The 16,037-nt window shown below is 44.6% G+C and overlaps 1 long non-coding RNA gene across 1 annotated transcript; it reads left to right on the forward strand.

Moving 5' to 3' along the window:
- The first annotated feature begins 3,398 nt into the window (after positions 1 to 3,398).
- On the forward strand, positions 3,399 to 7,859 carry LOC115273669. Its single transcript, XR_003900893.1, has 3 exons — positions 3,399 to 3,965; positions 4,453 to 4,604; positions 7,617 to 7,859. It is a non-coding gene; the product is annotated as an uncharacterized LOC115273669 (long non-coding RNA).
- Positions 7,860 to 16,037: the final 8,178 nt, after the last annotated feature.

Consider the following 16,037-nt stretch of genomic DNA (forward strand, 5'->3'; position numbering starts at 1 on the left):
GCAAGAATTAGCCTGGAAAGGAAGGCAGGAGCAAGATGAGAAAAGATAGGTCCTGCTAGTGAAGGAACTGGGAACTTGTCCTCTGGATAATTGGCAGACTTTGAGCAAGTCAAGAACTGGATCAAATCTGTATGCCTGCTTAAGTTTTTCATTATGGTGTTACAAATGAAGATGAGTTACCACCAGCACAGCACATTGGCTGGTGGTGGGAATGTATTTAAAATGAATCCTCTTTTTCTCCCTACTTTCTTAGGGACCAGCCACCTGTGCTGTGAGATGACCAGCCTTGGGATGGGTAGGCATGGGGGCATGGGTGTCTTAGTTCCTAAGTGGAATAATGTGACCTGGAATCTAAGCAAGGGGACAGGGCAGCTATGCTCTTATCCCTAAGCTATTTATCTGTGGCTACAATGAATGGCTTTATCATGGGTGACTTTGAGGAGGCCTTAAGTTTATGAGTGAATTAGATGGTTAGTGTTTGGGACTTGAAAGCCTTCTTCCTTTGGAATCAAAAGTTTGAACCATATCAGCTGAGAGATACTTAAGGAGCTCTTACAGCTAATCCAGTGGAATCAGCCCTAAGACTTTGGATTCTAGTCTAGCTTTACCCACAAGGAGGAGCAGATCTGGACTGCTGCAAGAACACCCAACTGGCTGCAATCAACTCTTGGTTACTAGCAAACACAGGAGCCCACCACTGTGATGGTCTTCATGAGTGTCCCCTTCCCTTCCCTTCCCTTCCCTTCCCCTCCTTTCCCTTCCCTTCACCTCCCTTCCCTTCCCTTCCCCTCCCTTCCCTTCTCTTATTAATTTCATTTAGTTAAGTAACCTCTACACACAAAACAGGGCTCAAACTCACAACTCTGAGATCAAAAGTCACATGCTCTTCTGACTGAGACAGCCAGATGCCCTTATGTTTGTCTCTTTCTGCTCACCAAATTGGAACTAACAGGGAGGGAGTGAGGGAGAGAGAGAAAAAGAGAGAGAGAGGGAGAGAGAGGGTGGGAGGGAGGAAGAGGGGGAGGGGGAGAGGGAGAGAGAGAGAGAAGAGAGAAGAGAGAAGAGAGGAGAGAGAGAAGTAGGACTTACCCCCTCAGGACATGCAGCAAGTTCTTGATGGAGCCATGATTCCTGATTCCAGTCAAGTGCCTTTCGATAGTGGTCCATGTGTGTGACTTTATTATAGGGTTATGAGTAGGGATTCTTGAATACAGGGATATTTATAGCCATACTGGCAATGACTCATTAGTAAGTCAGAGTGAAACACTTCTTTCACTTGGGAGTAGAAAGAATAATAGGGAAAATTGGATGGATCCAAATGCTCTGTGCCTGGAAACCAAAGTAAGGAATCTGAATTTTACTTTCTGCTTTAAAAAGTTTAGTGACTCTGGGGCACCTGGGTGGCTCAGTCGGTTAAGTGTCTGATTCTTCATCTTGGCTCAGGTCATGATCTCACAGTTTCTGAGATTGAGCCCCGTGTTGAGCTCTGCACTGACAGTGTGGAGCCTGCTTGGGATTCTCTCTCTCTCTGCCCCTCCCCTACCCCTCAAAATAAATAAACTTAAAAAAAAATTAGTGACTCTAGCAAGGATTAAAGTGTTGTCAATTTGGTGTCATTCTTTGCTTACTGTGACTTGAAAAGTTTGCCCCTTGTAGAAAGAACTTGACTATCCCATGCTACAGATAATTTTTATGTTCCTGCTTTTGCATCCAGGTGTATATTGTTCCTCTGGGAGGCTTGGAGGATGACCTTCGCTGAGGCCCAGTAAATGGAGAGCTGTCAGCAAAAGCAAAAACCAAAAAGCCCAATAAAAAGAGGGTGGACCAGTAAATGAACACACAGCCTAGAGAAGGGTAGACTCTATAAAGGCATTTTAAAATTGAGAAAACCCTTGAAACCAGCTCTAACCTTGTCATTACAACCACTGCACTGAGAAGTGGCTGCAATATTCCCAGCCTTTTTGCACGTTAATGCCTGAAAAATAATAATCGAGTTTGCCAATGTGAAATTTATTTAGGAGGCAGCCTATTTGCTGTGATCATTGGCTTGGGATGCTGGCACTTGGGAAAATTTTTCTAGTGGGTAAAGATGCCAGCCTTCATCCCAAATGATAGATGAGCATTGAATTATGATATTCAGTGAGCATTCTTCATTCATTGCCATAGAGTATTTTAAAAGATGAGCTCCTATTATTTCCACTACGTGTTAATACATTGGATTGTTTAATTCTTCCAGACAATTTATCTCTGTTCTTTTTCCCATCTTTCCTAAGTCCTACCCCAACAAATGTTTCCTTCAGAAGACTGGCACCCAGAAGATAACTCTCAGAAAAAATATAACCCAAAGAAGTCTGTGTGAGCATCTTGAAGGTCATGATCTTGGCATGTTGTGGCATTGAAAAACACATATTAGAAAACTGCTGTTAGTCTTTGTAAGACTATATTTCCAATTTAGGGCTTCACCAAGAAAGGGCAGATAGGATGGTTTAGAAAGGGGTGATAAAAAAAAGAACCAAAATAGACAGCTGAATGTTCAAAGGAGATATGATAGTTGAAAGCCTACAGGAGGGGAACCTGGGTGGCTCAGTTGGTTAAGCATTTGACTCTTGATTTCAGTTCAGGTCAGTATCTCATGGTTCATGAATTTGAGCCCCCAAGTCAGGGTCTGACTGACAACACTGAGCCTGCTTGGGATGCTCTCTCTGTCTCTGTCTCTCTCTCCCTCTCCTTCTCTCTCTGCCCCTCCCCTGCTTGCATTCTCTCTAAAAATGTTTCTAAATTTTCTAAATATCTCTAAATTTCTAAAAAAGCACAGAGGAAAAGTTTGGAAATGATGTAAGACTTTGGAAAAGTTATGAGGTCTTCTAAGAAGAAAGATAAAGGTAACCTGTCATTTGAGGTAGGTAGCACTAAGTGATAGAAAAGTAGGATTTAGAGGTTTGGTGAAAACAGAAAGACCTAGTTCCTATTTTGGATCCACCGCACATAACTTTGGAACATCAGGCATGCTACTTGGCTTCTTTGGCCCTCAGTTTTACCATCTGTGAAATGGGGGTTATGACACTATTCATGGGACTACTTTAAAGAATGAAATTATGTACGTTGAGTGCCTTGGGCAGTGCTTGGCACATAATGGGTACTTACTACATCATAGTTCATGATAATACCAGTTGTAAATAGCCTTCCACTGCAAGAAAGCCAGGAGTTAAATAAAGCACACCATCTTTGCGACCTGTGAAATTGTGATGTAGACTAATCTGAAGGCAGCAAAATAGCTTGATAGAAGCTGGAATTTGTGAGATGTATTCAGGAAGCAGAAGCATGGGTGTTACAGTGACTTGTCAGTGACTATCAGAAGCCAGGTGGGGAAGAGAAAAAATTGTTCTTGAGAAGGCCCCAGACAGAGAGTTGTCTTTCTTCTCTGCAGGGACTCACTAAACCTGATAACCTTGGCCCAAACCTAGACAATTGTTGCCATAGAAACCAGCACGTGTGCACAGCAGGAGTTTGTTCCTCAAAGCGTTTAGCCCATGCCAACAGAGCGAGGCTCCAGAGGTGAGAGAACTGGTCTTTATTCCTGAGAAGAGGTCCTGGCACCAGGCAGAGTTGAATCAGCTCGATGTGTGAAGCCCTAGGAGCCCCATCCCAGAGGGGAGACTTGGCCAACACATCCGACCATGAGAGCATTCACATCTCTAAAATGGTCAACGTGCAACTGAAAAAATAAATCCACACGTCACCACCTCAGATCAGGTGACAATCTACAAGACATAATTTTCCAAACAAAGGAAGTGGCCTGGGCTTTTTTACACCACGTAGTGCCTTGCTCTGAAGCATTTTCTCTAGTCTCCTTTTTCTGGGAAATGTCTGTACAGCTCTGGGAACCCAGCTCTGTTCTTGGCTCTCTGGCTTCCGTCTTCTTCCCGGGGATCCAGGAGCCCATCAGAGTTCCTCATTTATAAGTGGTAAGTGGCTTTTCACTGTAAGACATGATAAAAATGGTATGAAATTTAGTATTTTTTTGTCTTCCCCACAAATTAAAAAAAGATGGCTAAGTCTACACTAAAGTAGAGGAGTCAGCCCTACAAAAAGCTGTTTACAAGATACTTCTTTTTTTTAATCTTTTCTTAATAGTTTATTGTCAAGTTGGTTTCCATATAACATCCAGTCCTCTTCCCCACAAGTGCCCCTCTCCATGACCATCACACCCTTTCCTCTTTCCCCCTCCCTCTTCAGCCCTCAGTTTGTTTTCAGTATTCAGGAGTCTCTCATGATTTGCCTCCCTCCTCCCTCTCCCTAACTCTTTCCCCGCTGCTTCCCTTCCCATGGTCCCCAGTTAGGTTTCTCCTGTTAGACCTATGAGTGAAAACATATGGAAGATTCTAATTTAAGGTCAAATAATTTAGTTCTTTAGTGATTCTGACCTTCTGCTTCATGTGCCTGAGTTGGCAGGTGCACATACTCATTCAGTGACCCTGGCTTTGAGAAAACTTCAGCTTCCCAGTTCTCTGAAGAGAGAGGCCAAGAATGGTTGAGAGGAAAGTTTTCTGGGCCACTCACTCCAGAACCTCCTGCAGGACCTGGGAGAACAGCCGTGGAGCCATGTATGTAGTGCTTCCCACACCCCTAATCTCTCCCAGTGCCTGTTATCTTTCCAGGCAGTGGACCTCATACTTTGCCTCTAGGACAGAAGCTCTCAAACTTGAGTACTGGAATTTTCCCTGGGAGTTGGAAATGCATGTTGCCAATGTAGATTTCCAGGTTCCTAGACGGTTTGAGTCAGTCTAGCTGAGGTGGGACACAGGGATCTACATTTTAACCAGCTCCCTTGGTGATTCACAGGTCATGTTTAGTGTTCTTGGAAGATTTCTCCCACTGAAAAAATCCCATTGTTCCTTATGTGGACTAATTGTACCAGAGTAAGACCAACTTCCCAAGGTGATTATCTTGTTGTACTCTTGGTCACTTGGGCCTTGTCCTGTTGGTACGTTCACATACTCAGAAATGGTCTCCGCTTTATCACACACTCTGCAAGATGAGGCTTGGATGTGGGCTACTTCAGTAGTCTAAGCACTAGTGTCTTAGGATTGGTGAGTTCCTGGCCTCAGGTTTCACATCTGTATACAAAGGGCCGACAATCCCCTGGCCGGTCTGGGGTTTACAGGAAATGCTGTGTGCCAACATCTGTAGCACATCGAGGTGCTCACCTGCCATGTTCTAGGTGTTCAGACACCATCCAAGACTACCTCCTGTGGGGTCTGTCCTGAGTGGCTGAGTTCCACTGAGATGCCCGGATTTCCTCTGAGGGTTTCTCCCAGCCTCAAGTTGTGTGTGGAAATAGTAGATTAAGGAAGGAGAGGCACTAGAGTGCTTCTGGCAGAAATGCCTGAGGGGTGTAAATTAAATACTAATTAAATACTAATTTAATTAATTCACTTCCTGCTTAATTAATTAATTAATTTAATTAATTACTCCAATGTGCCAAACTTAACTATGTGGAACTTGTGTGCTCAGAGGAAAGGGGGAAAAAGAGAGGAAGAGAGAAGAGAGGAAGCAAGAGAACCTTAAAAATGTAAAGGTGATTTTTGGGAATCTAATCTGTCTTGTTGCATCTCAGCCCAACTCAATCCAACTCCTGTGTTGGCCAAGAGTGATGAATTGAGTATCTTCTGGAGCCAAAAGATAATTATGTCTCTGGGTGAGGTTTTAGGATACCTTTTCCACTGGAGCAAGGAAGCCTGACAGATAGATGCAATGTTTCCTCAAATGGTTAATGCCATTGAATGAGTGGCCTGTGTGTCAGGTCAGAGTCCTCATTCATCCAACTAGCATATTCCAGTGGACACCTTCTCTGTGCTAGGCTTTGTGCTAAACACTGAGTCCTCAGGGATGAGGGACAAGTGGCAACAGCCCTCAAGGAACTCCTACTCCAAAGGGAGAGACAGATAAATAGATGAGAACAGTGTGGCAATGGCCATGATGTGACCAAGCAGCCCTGAGGTCAGGTCACCTGTGCGAAAGATCTTTGCTTGCCCCCTGAGACACTGTGGGATATGGGTAAGTTGCCTAACTTCTCTGAGCTTTAAGATTTAATCTATAAATTTGGGATTGTAATTATGACTATTTCATGGAGTTATTAAGAGAATTAAAGAAAACAGAAGTATAATTTTTTGATACATTATAACCATAATAATAATAGTAGTAGCTAAGACTTAGTATTGCTATTGTTACTAGTATTGGTAGTAGAAGTCCTATTAGTGGTGGTTGTAGTAGTTGATGTGATTGCATTAGACACATGTTGCCCCAGTGGCACAGAACACCTCTCGGGGAACTAACAATTTAGTTATATGTTAGGGAACACAATTCACTGGTGTTTTTGTTGTTGTCCTTGCTGCTGGTGGAGGCAGCCCAAGGGAGTGCTTATTAGGGTGGATGCAGAAGGGATGCCCAACCTAACATGGACAAGAAGGTCTGGAAAGCCCTCACACAAAACTAGAACTTCAGCTTTTCTCGATGCTGGGCTGGGACAAGGATACTCAAAAGTAAAGCATAAGTTAGGGCGTATTCTATGCCTGTAAAAAATAAAAACTCCACTTACCCAGTCGGGCTGACAATGTCTGGCTAAGTATGACAGCTGCTATATTAGGGAAGAAGCAGGAAGTGAATAGGGGAAATTTCCACCAAATAGTATTCCCAAAAAGGGATATTCACTTAAGGGATAGGATCCACCTGCATACTGGGGGAGGGTAGTGGTGTCTGTTGTTGGCATCATTTTTTGTTGTTGTTGTTCATTCGCTGGTTCATTCAACTATGTAACACACATTATAGAATTCACACATTTCACAGGTATTAATTGAACATCTATGTGCAAGACACTTATCTTGCCCAAGATCACACAGTTAATAAAAGGGTCTTGGGGTTGAGAGATGTTCAGCTTGAGCCAACAGAGGGTCCTTGGTACAAACTGTTCCTCTGAAAAGTTCATCAATCCTGGAGATGGGCTGTTTGTTGGAGCTTCTCTCCATTTATCCACTAATTCAATTCACTGATTTATTGATTGAGTCATTTGTTGATTTATTCAACAAACCATGTTAGAATGTATTCAATCCAGAAATGCTGAGTGCCTACAAATGGCAAGGTGTCTACTATGTGCTTCCTGGTGCAGTGAGATTACCCCACATGAGAGCAGTGGAACATTGGGGTATTTCAAGTACAAGGTGATGTGTTCAACAGGACACAGCTGGTAAGTGACTGTGCTGGGATTTGCCTGTCACTTTTTCTGTAGTGTGGTGTTTTATGTTTTGCTGGTGGTCACTAGAGGTAGTTCAGGTCAAGAGCATTATTATTTCTCTACCCCATCTGAGTGTCTCAACTTGGGTTTTCCTCCTCCTAATGTAGGAATAGTGAGTGCTTGGGGGCATTGTTTGCAAATACAGTGGCCACCATTCCAGCTCTCCTTGCATACACAAGCTGAGGGGTGGGGCCTTTCTCCTCCCTCTTTTTTGGCACTGGCCTTGTGACTTGCTTTGACCAAGAGCATCTGATGGACTTGCAGTGCCAGTTTCCAGCCTGGTCCATAAGAGACCTGGCAGCTTCTGATTTTGTTTTCTTGGAAGCTGTGCAAAGGAGCCTGATGACTCAGAAGGGTGAGACTATGAAGAAAGAGGGAACGTCAAGTGGCCCCATGCCATTCCAGCCTTTCCCAGATTAGGCGCCAGGTGTGAAGCCACCTTTGATTCTCTGGCACAAGAGATCCACCGAGCTGATGCTACGCAGAGGAAGGACAAACCATCCATGTTGAGCCTTAACCAAGTTGCAAAATCATGGGCAAATAAATGACTGTTGTTCTAAGTCACTAACTTTTGGGGTGGTTTGTTACACAGTGACAGATTAATGAAGGCAGGCATACTATGTATTACCGTATTTACTCCTCATGAGAACCTTTGTAGGACCCAGGCCTACTGGGTAAGTACTGTAAATTTCCCCTTTTATACACAACCTGGCCTAACATTCAGAAAGCTAAGGGCTTTCCAGGTAAGGAAACAAATGCAGGGAGGCTGGGTGACTTGCCTAAGGTCACAAATCTATCAATGGTGGAGGTGGGTTTCAAACCCAGGCTGTCTGGTTCCAGTGTCCATGCTTGAACTAACCACTATGCTCTACTACCCGAATTCTCCTAGATCCTTGGATATGGCTGTGCTTTTTCCAGCCTGACAGAGATGCTTAGAGCTTATAGTATCACGGTCCTGAGTTTGCCCGGGTGTGGCCTGAACCAAGTCTATACTTTGCTCAGTCTGGCCAGGATCCCATAGCTGTTGTGGTGCAGGGTAGGGGAGGAACAGGTGGGAGTGAGCATCGCATGTGAATGAACTCCACCACTGGGCAGACCATTTGGAAACTGTGCCTGGCAGGGCGTGGGCTTCTTACACCTGAAGGACTGTGTGCTTCCGAACTTTTTCCAGGTGTGAAGGAAGCTGTATCTCATCTGCATTCATGGGGACCTCATGGAGCTCTCCTGAGACCCCACTTGACACTGCAGGGGGGTTGCAAGGTCACCAAGGCATTGTTTGTAATGTATTTGGATGTTGGGAGCTCAGATCTCACCATACTGGCTACAGCCTGGCATGGACCATGCATGAGGTATTGCCGTATATCCTCTGGTTCCTGCAAGGTGAGCTGGGAATCAGCAGCAGCATTTTGCTAATGAGCAAATGAAGAAGCACATGTTAAACATCCCCATATGCTCAATATCTACTGTCTCCCAGCTGCTGCTCAAGAGAAGCCCCATGAAAGCCATCATTTGATGGGGGCTGTCAATGAGAAGGCTGTGGACGTCCTCCAGGGTTCTCAGTGTGCTTGTGTTTGTTCATTAATTCAGTCCTTCACCCTACAGATCAAGTGCCCATCTGTGCTGGGGACACGGTGGTGAATGAGGTAGAAAGACAAGACTTCAGTTCCCAAGAAGCTCACATTCCACTGGCAGAACATGGCTTCCCCAATGAAGGGATGGAAGAAAGACACCCCCTCACTGTTCAGTATGACCCCCAAATAGGAAAGGCATCAGACTCCAGTTTTTGCAGGAATCTGCTGTTTACCTTTAATGAGCTATTTATTCAGTAGTGTGTCAGTGAATGGGTGGCTCCTTCACTTTTCATGTACTCATAAAAATACATGACCTGGGCTGAAAACAGGTCTTCCTGCTGTCCCAGATCTGGAATAAACAGGCTGAGTGAAAAAGCAACCAACTTTTTCTCCAGCAGGTGGAGTTCCAGAAAGTTAAAGGGAAAGTTCTACGGTACAGGGAGCCTGTGGATCTGAGCCAAAACAGCTGCGCTCAGTAGAGAGAAGCCAATTCATTGGCTTTGTTCATTTGTTCATTTAGTTTCTATTTGGTGCTCAGAACTGCACACGAGTGTGTTGGTGATACCAGAGTAGTAGTGATAATAAAGTCCAATTGTCCAAGTCTTCAGAGGGTTCAGGATCCAGATGAGCAGGACATGGCCATGTGGAAGCATTGAATGATGACACAAAGCAGTGGCAGAGCAAAACCCTGACGACCTGCAGTGAGAGCCACAACAGGTCCCTGGCAGGTCCTGGCCTGATGTCTGCACAAGGTGGCATTTGGGGATTTTCGAGTTGGTGTGAACTTGCTAGCATTCAAAGGATGGGTTGTTCTCAAGGTGGGGGCGACCACTAGGAAAAGGTTATTTGAGTGAGAGGTAGTGTGATTTTGAGACAAGAAAGGAGAGCGAGAGCAGTGGGGGCTGGTGGGAGTGGAGGTCCATGGGGAGTCACATATCCTCCTGGAGGGTGGAGAGGAGGGGGTCTTCACAGGTCAGCTGGCATGACCTTCTCACTGGACCCTGGAGCAGGGTGAGGGGCCTTGGGGTGCCCAAGGTGGGGGGAGCTGGACCAGGGCTGGAGCCGCAGCATCCTCAGTGATGGGGTGCTGGCTCTGGAATGAGAGGCCTTGGAGAGCAGGCTGAGGCTTTCTGTATCCTGGAAGCAACAGGAATCCACTGAGGACTCCTTATCAGGGTGCCTTGTTATAATATTGATATTTTATTCAGAATAATGGGCAAGGCGGTGTTGAAAATTTCCCATTAGACATCTTCTGTGCCCAGCCTACTCCATGGTTACTCTGTCACCTGGGGTTTCCTTTTTTTCCTCCTTCCTTGTTGCCAAGCAGCATCAACTGTTTCTCTTCCTCTCCCCTTCTCCAAGATTTCTCCCAGAAAGTCAAGTTTCCCACTTCTTTCTTATGCAGAGTAGTTTCTTCATCACCTCCTGTCTTGGGCTTGTTCTGGGAGTCTTACCTTGACCTTAAGCAGTTTCACAAGCAGTGTCTTCAGAGTAATGCAGTGTTGACTCCAAAGAGATTTTTTTTGTGAATGGAATATTCTCTATCTTTCTCTGTATATCATATGCAGTACCAAACATTATGCCTGAATTGTTATATTATTTGTAAAATCTCTAATTAGAAAGAGATTCCCGCTCCAGGACTGGTTTTCCTTCATTATTTACCCAAGGGAAGTTTCCAGCCTATAATTTTGCCCATGGCTTTTATACGTATAAATCTCTGCCCACAGAAATCAGAAATGACTTGATGCAGAATGGGAAATTGTCACGGATATAAATGGAGATCCTTATGGTGGAGCTCCACAATGCTTATTAAATGGTGGGTTGGATGTTGGCTTAGTTTGGGGTGCAAAAATATGGGATAGCATGTGGAGGAGGAGTCTAACAGGTGTGTGTGTGTGTGTGTGTGTGTGTGTGTGCATGTGTGTGTGTACAATTTTGTGAATCGCTGCGTGCACGGAGCACAAATCTGCCAGGATTTCCAGTCAGCAAGTGACTGCAAAAGCAAAGAGGAGCTGGAATCTTGCTTAGCAATCAGAAGACAAAAATCCTTACAGAGAAGTCTTGGCCTTGTCGCCTCTCTGTCTATATTGGAAAGAACATTGATTCTGGCAAAATTTTGCTCAATCTGCAGAAGTGTTAGTTCTATGACCTACCTCCAAGATTCCTGCCAAAGCCAAAAAGTTGAGTTTCACTGCTATTTAATGGAATTTCAAGATAGTATATGGTTTTTTTTTTCAAAAAAATGTGTCTGTATTGGTGGATGAGGAAGGCTTGCTTATTTCTCCTCTGTATTTATTTATTTTATTTTCTGCACATAGACGCTGATTATAAAAGATAGCTTCGAGGTTGATAAAAACCAGCCTTCCTCAGCCTTCCTCAGCCCGCTCAGAGAGTTGCCCTTATTTCCAATTATCCAACTCACTGGCTGCTAAAGTATTGCTCTTTCAGCGCTACAGACAAGAGGAATTAGTTACGGAGGCAAATTGCTTTGTTGTGTTTCTCTCCTCAGCCATAATTCATGAGGAGGGGTGTCCAGCATCACGCTCAAATCCTTATTCAAAATGCAAGTGTGCATGAAAGCTCTCTCCCAGCCCTGGTCCCACTGGGTGAACTGCCCATCTATCACCCAAACTAGAGCCAGCAAAAACACTTTTTCCATCATCTCTCTCTGGGCCAGGTGCCCTCACGATTTGATGAACCACCACAGCATCTAATTATCTAATGTTTCAAATTACATAGTGCCCCAAATGCATTTAGAGCTAGGAGCGCCTTGTAGGATGCAATGCTCCACGGGATCGGAATGTTTAAAAGTGATAGTGAGTATTTGCAAGGGAAGTGGTTTCGCTGTCACTCAGATCTGGATTTGAGTCGTGCCTCTGCAACACACCAATTCTGTTGAATCTGTTTTCTCATCTGCAAAAGGGGGATGATATTTCTCCTATGGGTGATACAAAGGTTGGCTGAAATAACAAAAAGAATCCTATCAGCTGGTGTCTGCAACCTAAAAGGCCCTCAACACTTTCCTTTCTTGAGTTAGTTGGATTTTGATCAATTCACACATGCTTATCGAGTGACTGCTATATGCCAGACACTGAGCGGGGTCTTGGGAATACAGCTACAGATATGATGTGGCCCCTGCTCTCTGGAGACTGGCAGCACTAATAAAACACAGTATAAATGTCACAAAACTTCCACCCCTCCTGAGAAGTTTAGCCCTGATTACTGGAGCAAGGCACTGTTGAAAAGCCAATTTAACTTCCTCTCTAGTCAGTGCCTTCTGGTCTTGATTTTGTCATTGTCTTTGCTGTGGGAACTAGAATAAGCCATTTTCCAGTATACAACCTCTAGAGTCTTGGGGGCAGATGGCTCAGACTTTTTTAAGGTATGAAAGACAATGGTCACAAGTGTGCAGTCACCCCAGATACTTAATTGTTAATCTAAATGGATGATCTTTAAATACGAGTTTTAAGTCTAGAATTTTCCGCAAATGTTGAACCTTTGGAATCTGTGAATACTTGGCATCATACCTTGTCTTACCTAATGCTATGTGTTAGGCTCTAGGTTATGGTGGTGCAAGACTGGTTAGCATCTTTTGATCTGGAGGATGCAAGAGAAATTGGGTCCAGAAGGGAACTTCTAGCTCTAGGAATCCAACAGTCCAGACATTTCAAAAACTTCCATTTGCTCTTTTCACACTGGATGCCCAGCTGGAGGGTGGAGTGTGTGAATGGAAATGGAAGGGTGTCTGGGACAGGGGTGAACATGTGTGTGTGGCTCAGTAGGAGAGAGAGTGGTCTGATTGGAAGTGGGAAGGGTGTTGGGTTCCAAGGATCTTGTCCCCAGTCCGTGTCTGCAGAGCAAGCTCACTCTTTTTTACTCGGACTTCAAGTTTATTTGGGGGAAGGGCATACTGCTGCAGAAGATTATTCCTACAACAAATATTGAGTGAAGGTCTACGATGTGCCAGGAACTATTCTAGGTACCGGCGTGCAGTGGTGCATGGAAAGAGGCCCCAGCCATTATGGAGATATTTTATGGGGGTTCTGAAATCTCCCTACAATTCCTTTATCTTCTGGCTCATTTTTACTCACTAGATTGTTCCTTCCCATGATACCATAACCATATTTCCTGGGATTCTCCAGGGGGTGGATCAAAGTAACCAAAGCAGATACAGCAAATCCATTGTGTTCATATATGAATTGAGAGATTGCAAAGGAAAGAAGGAAATGATCAATTTGTAAAGGATTTGACTGGTTAGCCACGTAAGAGAGAAGAGATAAGCCCATGCAGGGGAAGAGATGAGCAATGGCTTATAACACTGCATTATTACAGATTTTCCTTAAAAACAAAGAAGCACAAACACAATTTAGGCAAAGTTATCCTCAGCATTATACTGGGTTGATGTTGTCGCTTTTTAAACAGGCTGTTAGGAACAGCTAAGAAAGGAGGCCAGCCACGATATTAGTATTTAAGCTGCTAAGGTGAAGCTTTGCTACTGTCAACAGTGCTGATTTCTTGTGCCTTTTGACCTTGACTTTGGAACTAACTTGCTGTGGAAACTTGAACCTGTCCCCATCAATGGCTCCTGGAGTCTGGGGGGCAGAAATCCCAGAGCTGGGATGGCATGAAAGGTGGAGCAGCTGACTGCCAGGTATTAAAAGGAGACATGAACTTTCCTTAATACAAATATACAAGCATTTGTGTCTGTCATGGAGAGTTTCTCTTTCAGAAGTAAGAAGGGCCTCAACTAGCTGGTGCCCTGGATTTCCTAAAATGAGCATTTGGTTTGGAATGGTCTCTAGGGTGTGTGTACCTAGGGAACCATGGGGGTCCCCTTCTCATTCCTCTTCCTCCTCCTCTGTCCATCTTCTTCCCCTTCCCACCTTTCCTCCTTCTTGCTCTAACCACATCTTCTTCCCCTCTTCTACTCTTAGAAAATAAACTCAAACTTTCTTCTGGCTACTGACACGTGTTCACATGTCTCCCAGAAGTCCCCACGCGGATCCAGTCTCTGTTGCCCAGGCTGGAAACCTGCTTACAAACAAACCCTTCATTAGCTTTATTCCCTTCCCTCACTCATTTCCCATCTCCTTTTATGGGGCTTCGTGGAATTTCTTTCCAAATGAACTCCTTGTTCCCAAATCTTGGTTTTGGGCTCTGCTATTGGGGGGAACATAATTTAAGCCTACAGATCCTTAAACAGAGGGCAGAACACTGCACCTGTTCCTCTATACCCTCCCTTTCCTTATTGACAAGATGTCGTGATGCTTGTTCAGTGCTGAGATGTCTGTTTATCTAGAGTTTCATGGTAGGGTACCCATACGCTCAATCCCTGCAGAACTTTACATTTCATTTTCTAACCCAGTCTTAAATGGAAAAGAGCTTTGTTGTTGTTGTTGTTTCTTGAATTACAAACACTTAAGGCACTGGGCTGGAGCATGAACTATATAGGCTCTGGGTGAGCCAGAGTTCAGCTCTTCCCACCTGTGTGACCTTGGACACATTTCTTCAGCTTCCTTAGCATTGCTTTTTCTTCTCTGTAGAAAGCCTGCCCATCTCAGAGCACATGAGACACAAAGAAGATAATGGCTGCAAACATCCGGTTTGTGATCATTGTTTAGTAATAGTGCTTTCTACCCTGCCCTCCATCCCAGCCCTCATGGGGTTCCCAGCACGTTGTAGCATCTGTCATCTTGCTTTCTAGTTGGTGGATCTATCTGGGCTGTTGTAGGATACAAAAGAGAGAGGGTGGCAGGGATTAGGTTCAATGGAAAGCATCAGGCAAGATATCCCAGGGAAGGTGACATACGAGCTGGGTCTTAAAGAGTGATTAGGATTTCACTAAGACAAGGAAGAATGAAGACAGACACTGTGGGCATTGTCCTGGGTAATTATAGCTCACCTGGCCAGAAGTGAAAGGGGCTCACTTCTGGGATTGGCTGCAGAAGGCTGGGCATTAACTGCTTGAGCACTAAGCTCCCATGTTCTCAAATGGCTCAAAACCAACACTGGCTTCGGTACTTCAGACAGGACAGAGTCTTCAGTCCAAGGATGAATATTGAAGGAGTTGGACAGTGATAGCTCCCTGTTTCTTCAATCCCCAAGGTCTGCAGAGAACATGGGGTCTACTATTTCAGCTTCTAGTGTGATAGAGCTGATAACTAAGAATTGGGAGAAGTAACTTGAAAATCTGAATACTTAGCATCTTCTGCAATTTGGAAAGATCTGGTGAGGCCCAGTTCATATTCCTATATCACAACAGTTTATGGACATGGAGGAAGCTGCCCCCTTCCCAGCCAGGATCTGCAACCTCCTGCCAGCCCCAGACCCCCACTGCTCCTCAACACTGAGCCAAGGGCCCCTTACTCTTTGCTATGCTGCTTGCACTTTTTTTTTTAATAATAGGGAAATATTTCTCTATATCCATGTTTCTATCAAAAGACTAATCAGACCAATCTCACTTGTAGTTTTCCTGGCTGCAGGGCGGAATGGTCAGTTTTCTGTACATGCAAATGGACTTGTGGGGAAGTACCTCCATTTTAAAGATCTCTTTGATTCCCTTCCTCTTTAGGAGGACATTCTTAAAAGAAATGGCTCATATAGTGAGACTTTGTCCTTGTTGCTAATAACTGTCATACTGGCTCTTCTCTGTTCTCTCTCTAGCCCTTCACTACCTGCATCTACATCCCTGAGTCAAAAGGTGTAGCCCTGAAGAGTGAAGGCAACAGTAAGTGGCCCAAAGAATCCCTTCTAGAGTGTTCTTCTAAAAAGAAACAGTTGCTTTTTGCTCCCATGGTACCGAACCTGATATTTTGGCAGCTACTCTTAAAAAATAGATCACTTGTCTGGGTTCATTTAACTCCCCCCTCCCCCTTGAGAAGACACAAACCCCAGGAGTCACTATGTTGACTGATGAAGTGAAAATTGCCTCACTTGTGGCAAGGGGACCCAGACAAATGAGGGGAAGTTGACCCAACTGGGGACCCAAACCTAAGCTATTTCTAAGCCAAAAAGCATAGGTCAGAAAGAAGAGGGCTGGGTGCTAGTGTGTTCCTTGCCCTACTCTGGCCTTCCCACCTCCCATGCAGCCTCTGCACACATTATGCAGTCCACCACGTGGCCTCTGTATTTGGAAGGGCTGGGAAGTGGCTCCATGGAACAGAAAGGGATTCTCT

The sequence above is a fragment of the Suricata suricatta genome, chromosome 2 (assembly GCF_006229205.1).
Source record: "Suricata suricatta isolate VVHF042 chromosome 2, meerkat_22Aug2017_6uvM2_HiC, whole genome shotgun sequence".
Classification (NCBI taxonomy): domain Eukaryota; kingdom Metazoa; phylum Chordata; class Mammalia; order Carnivora; family Herpestidae; genus Suricata; species Suricata suricatta.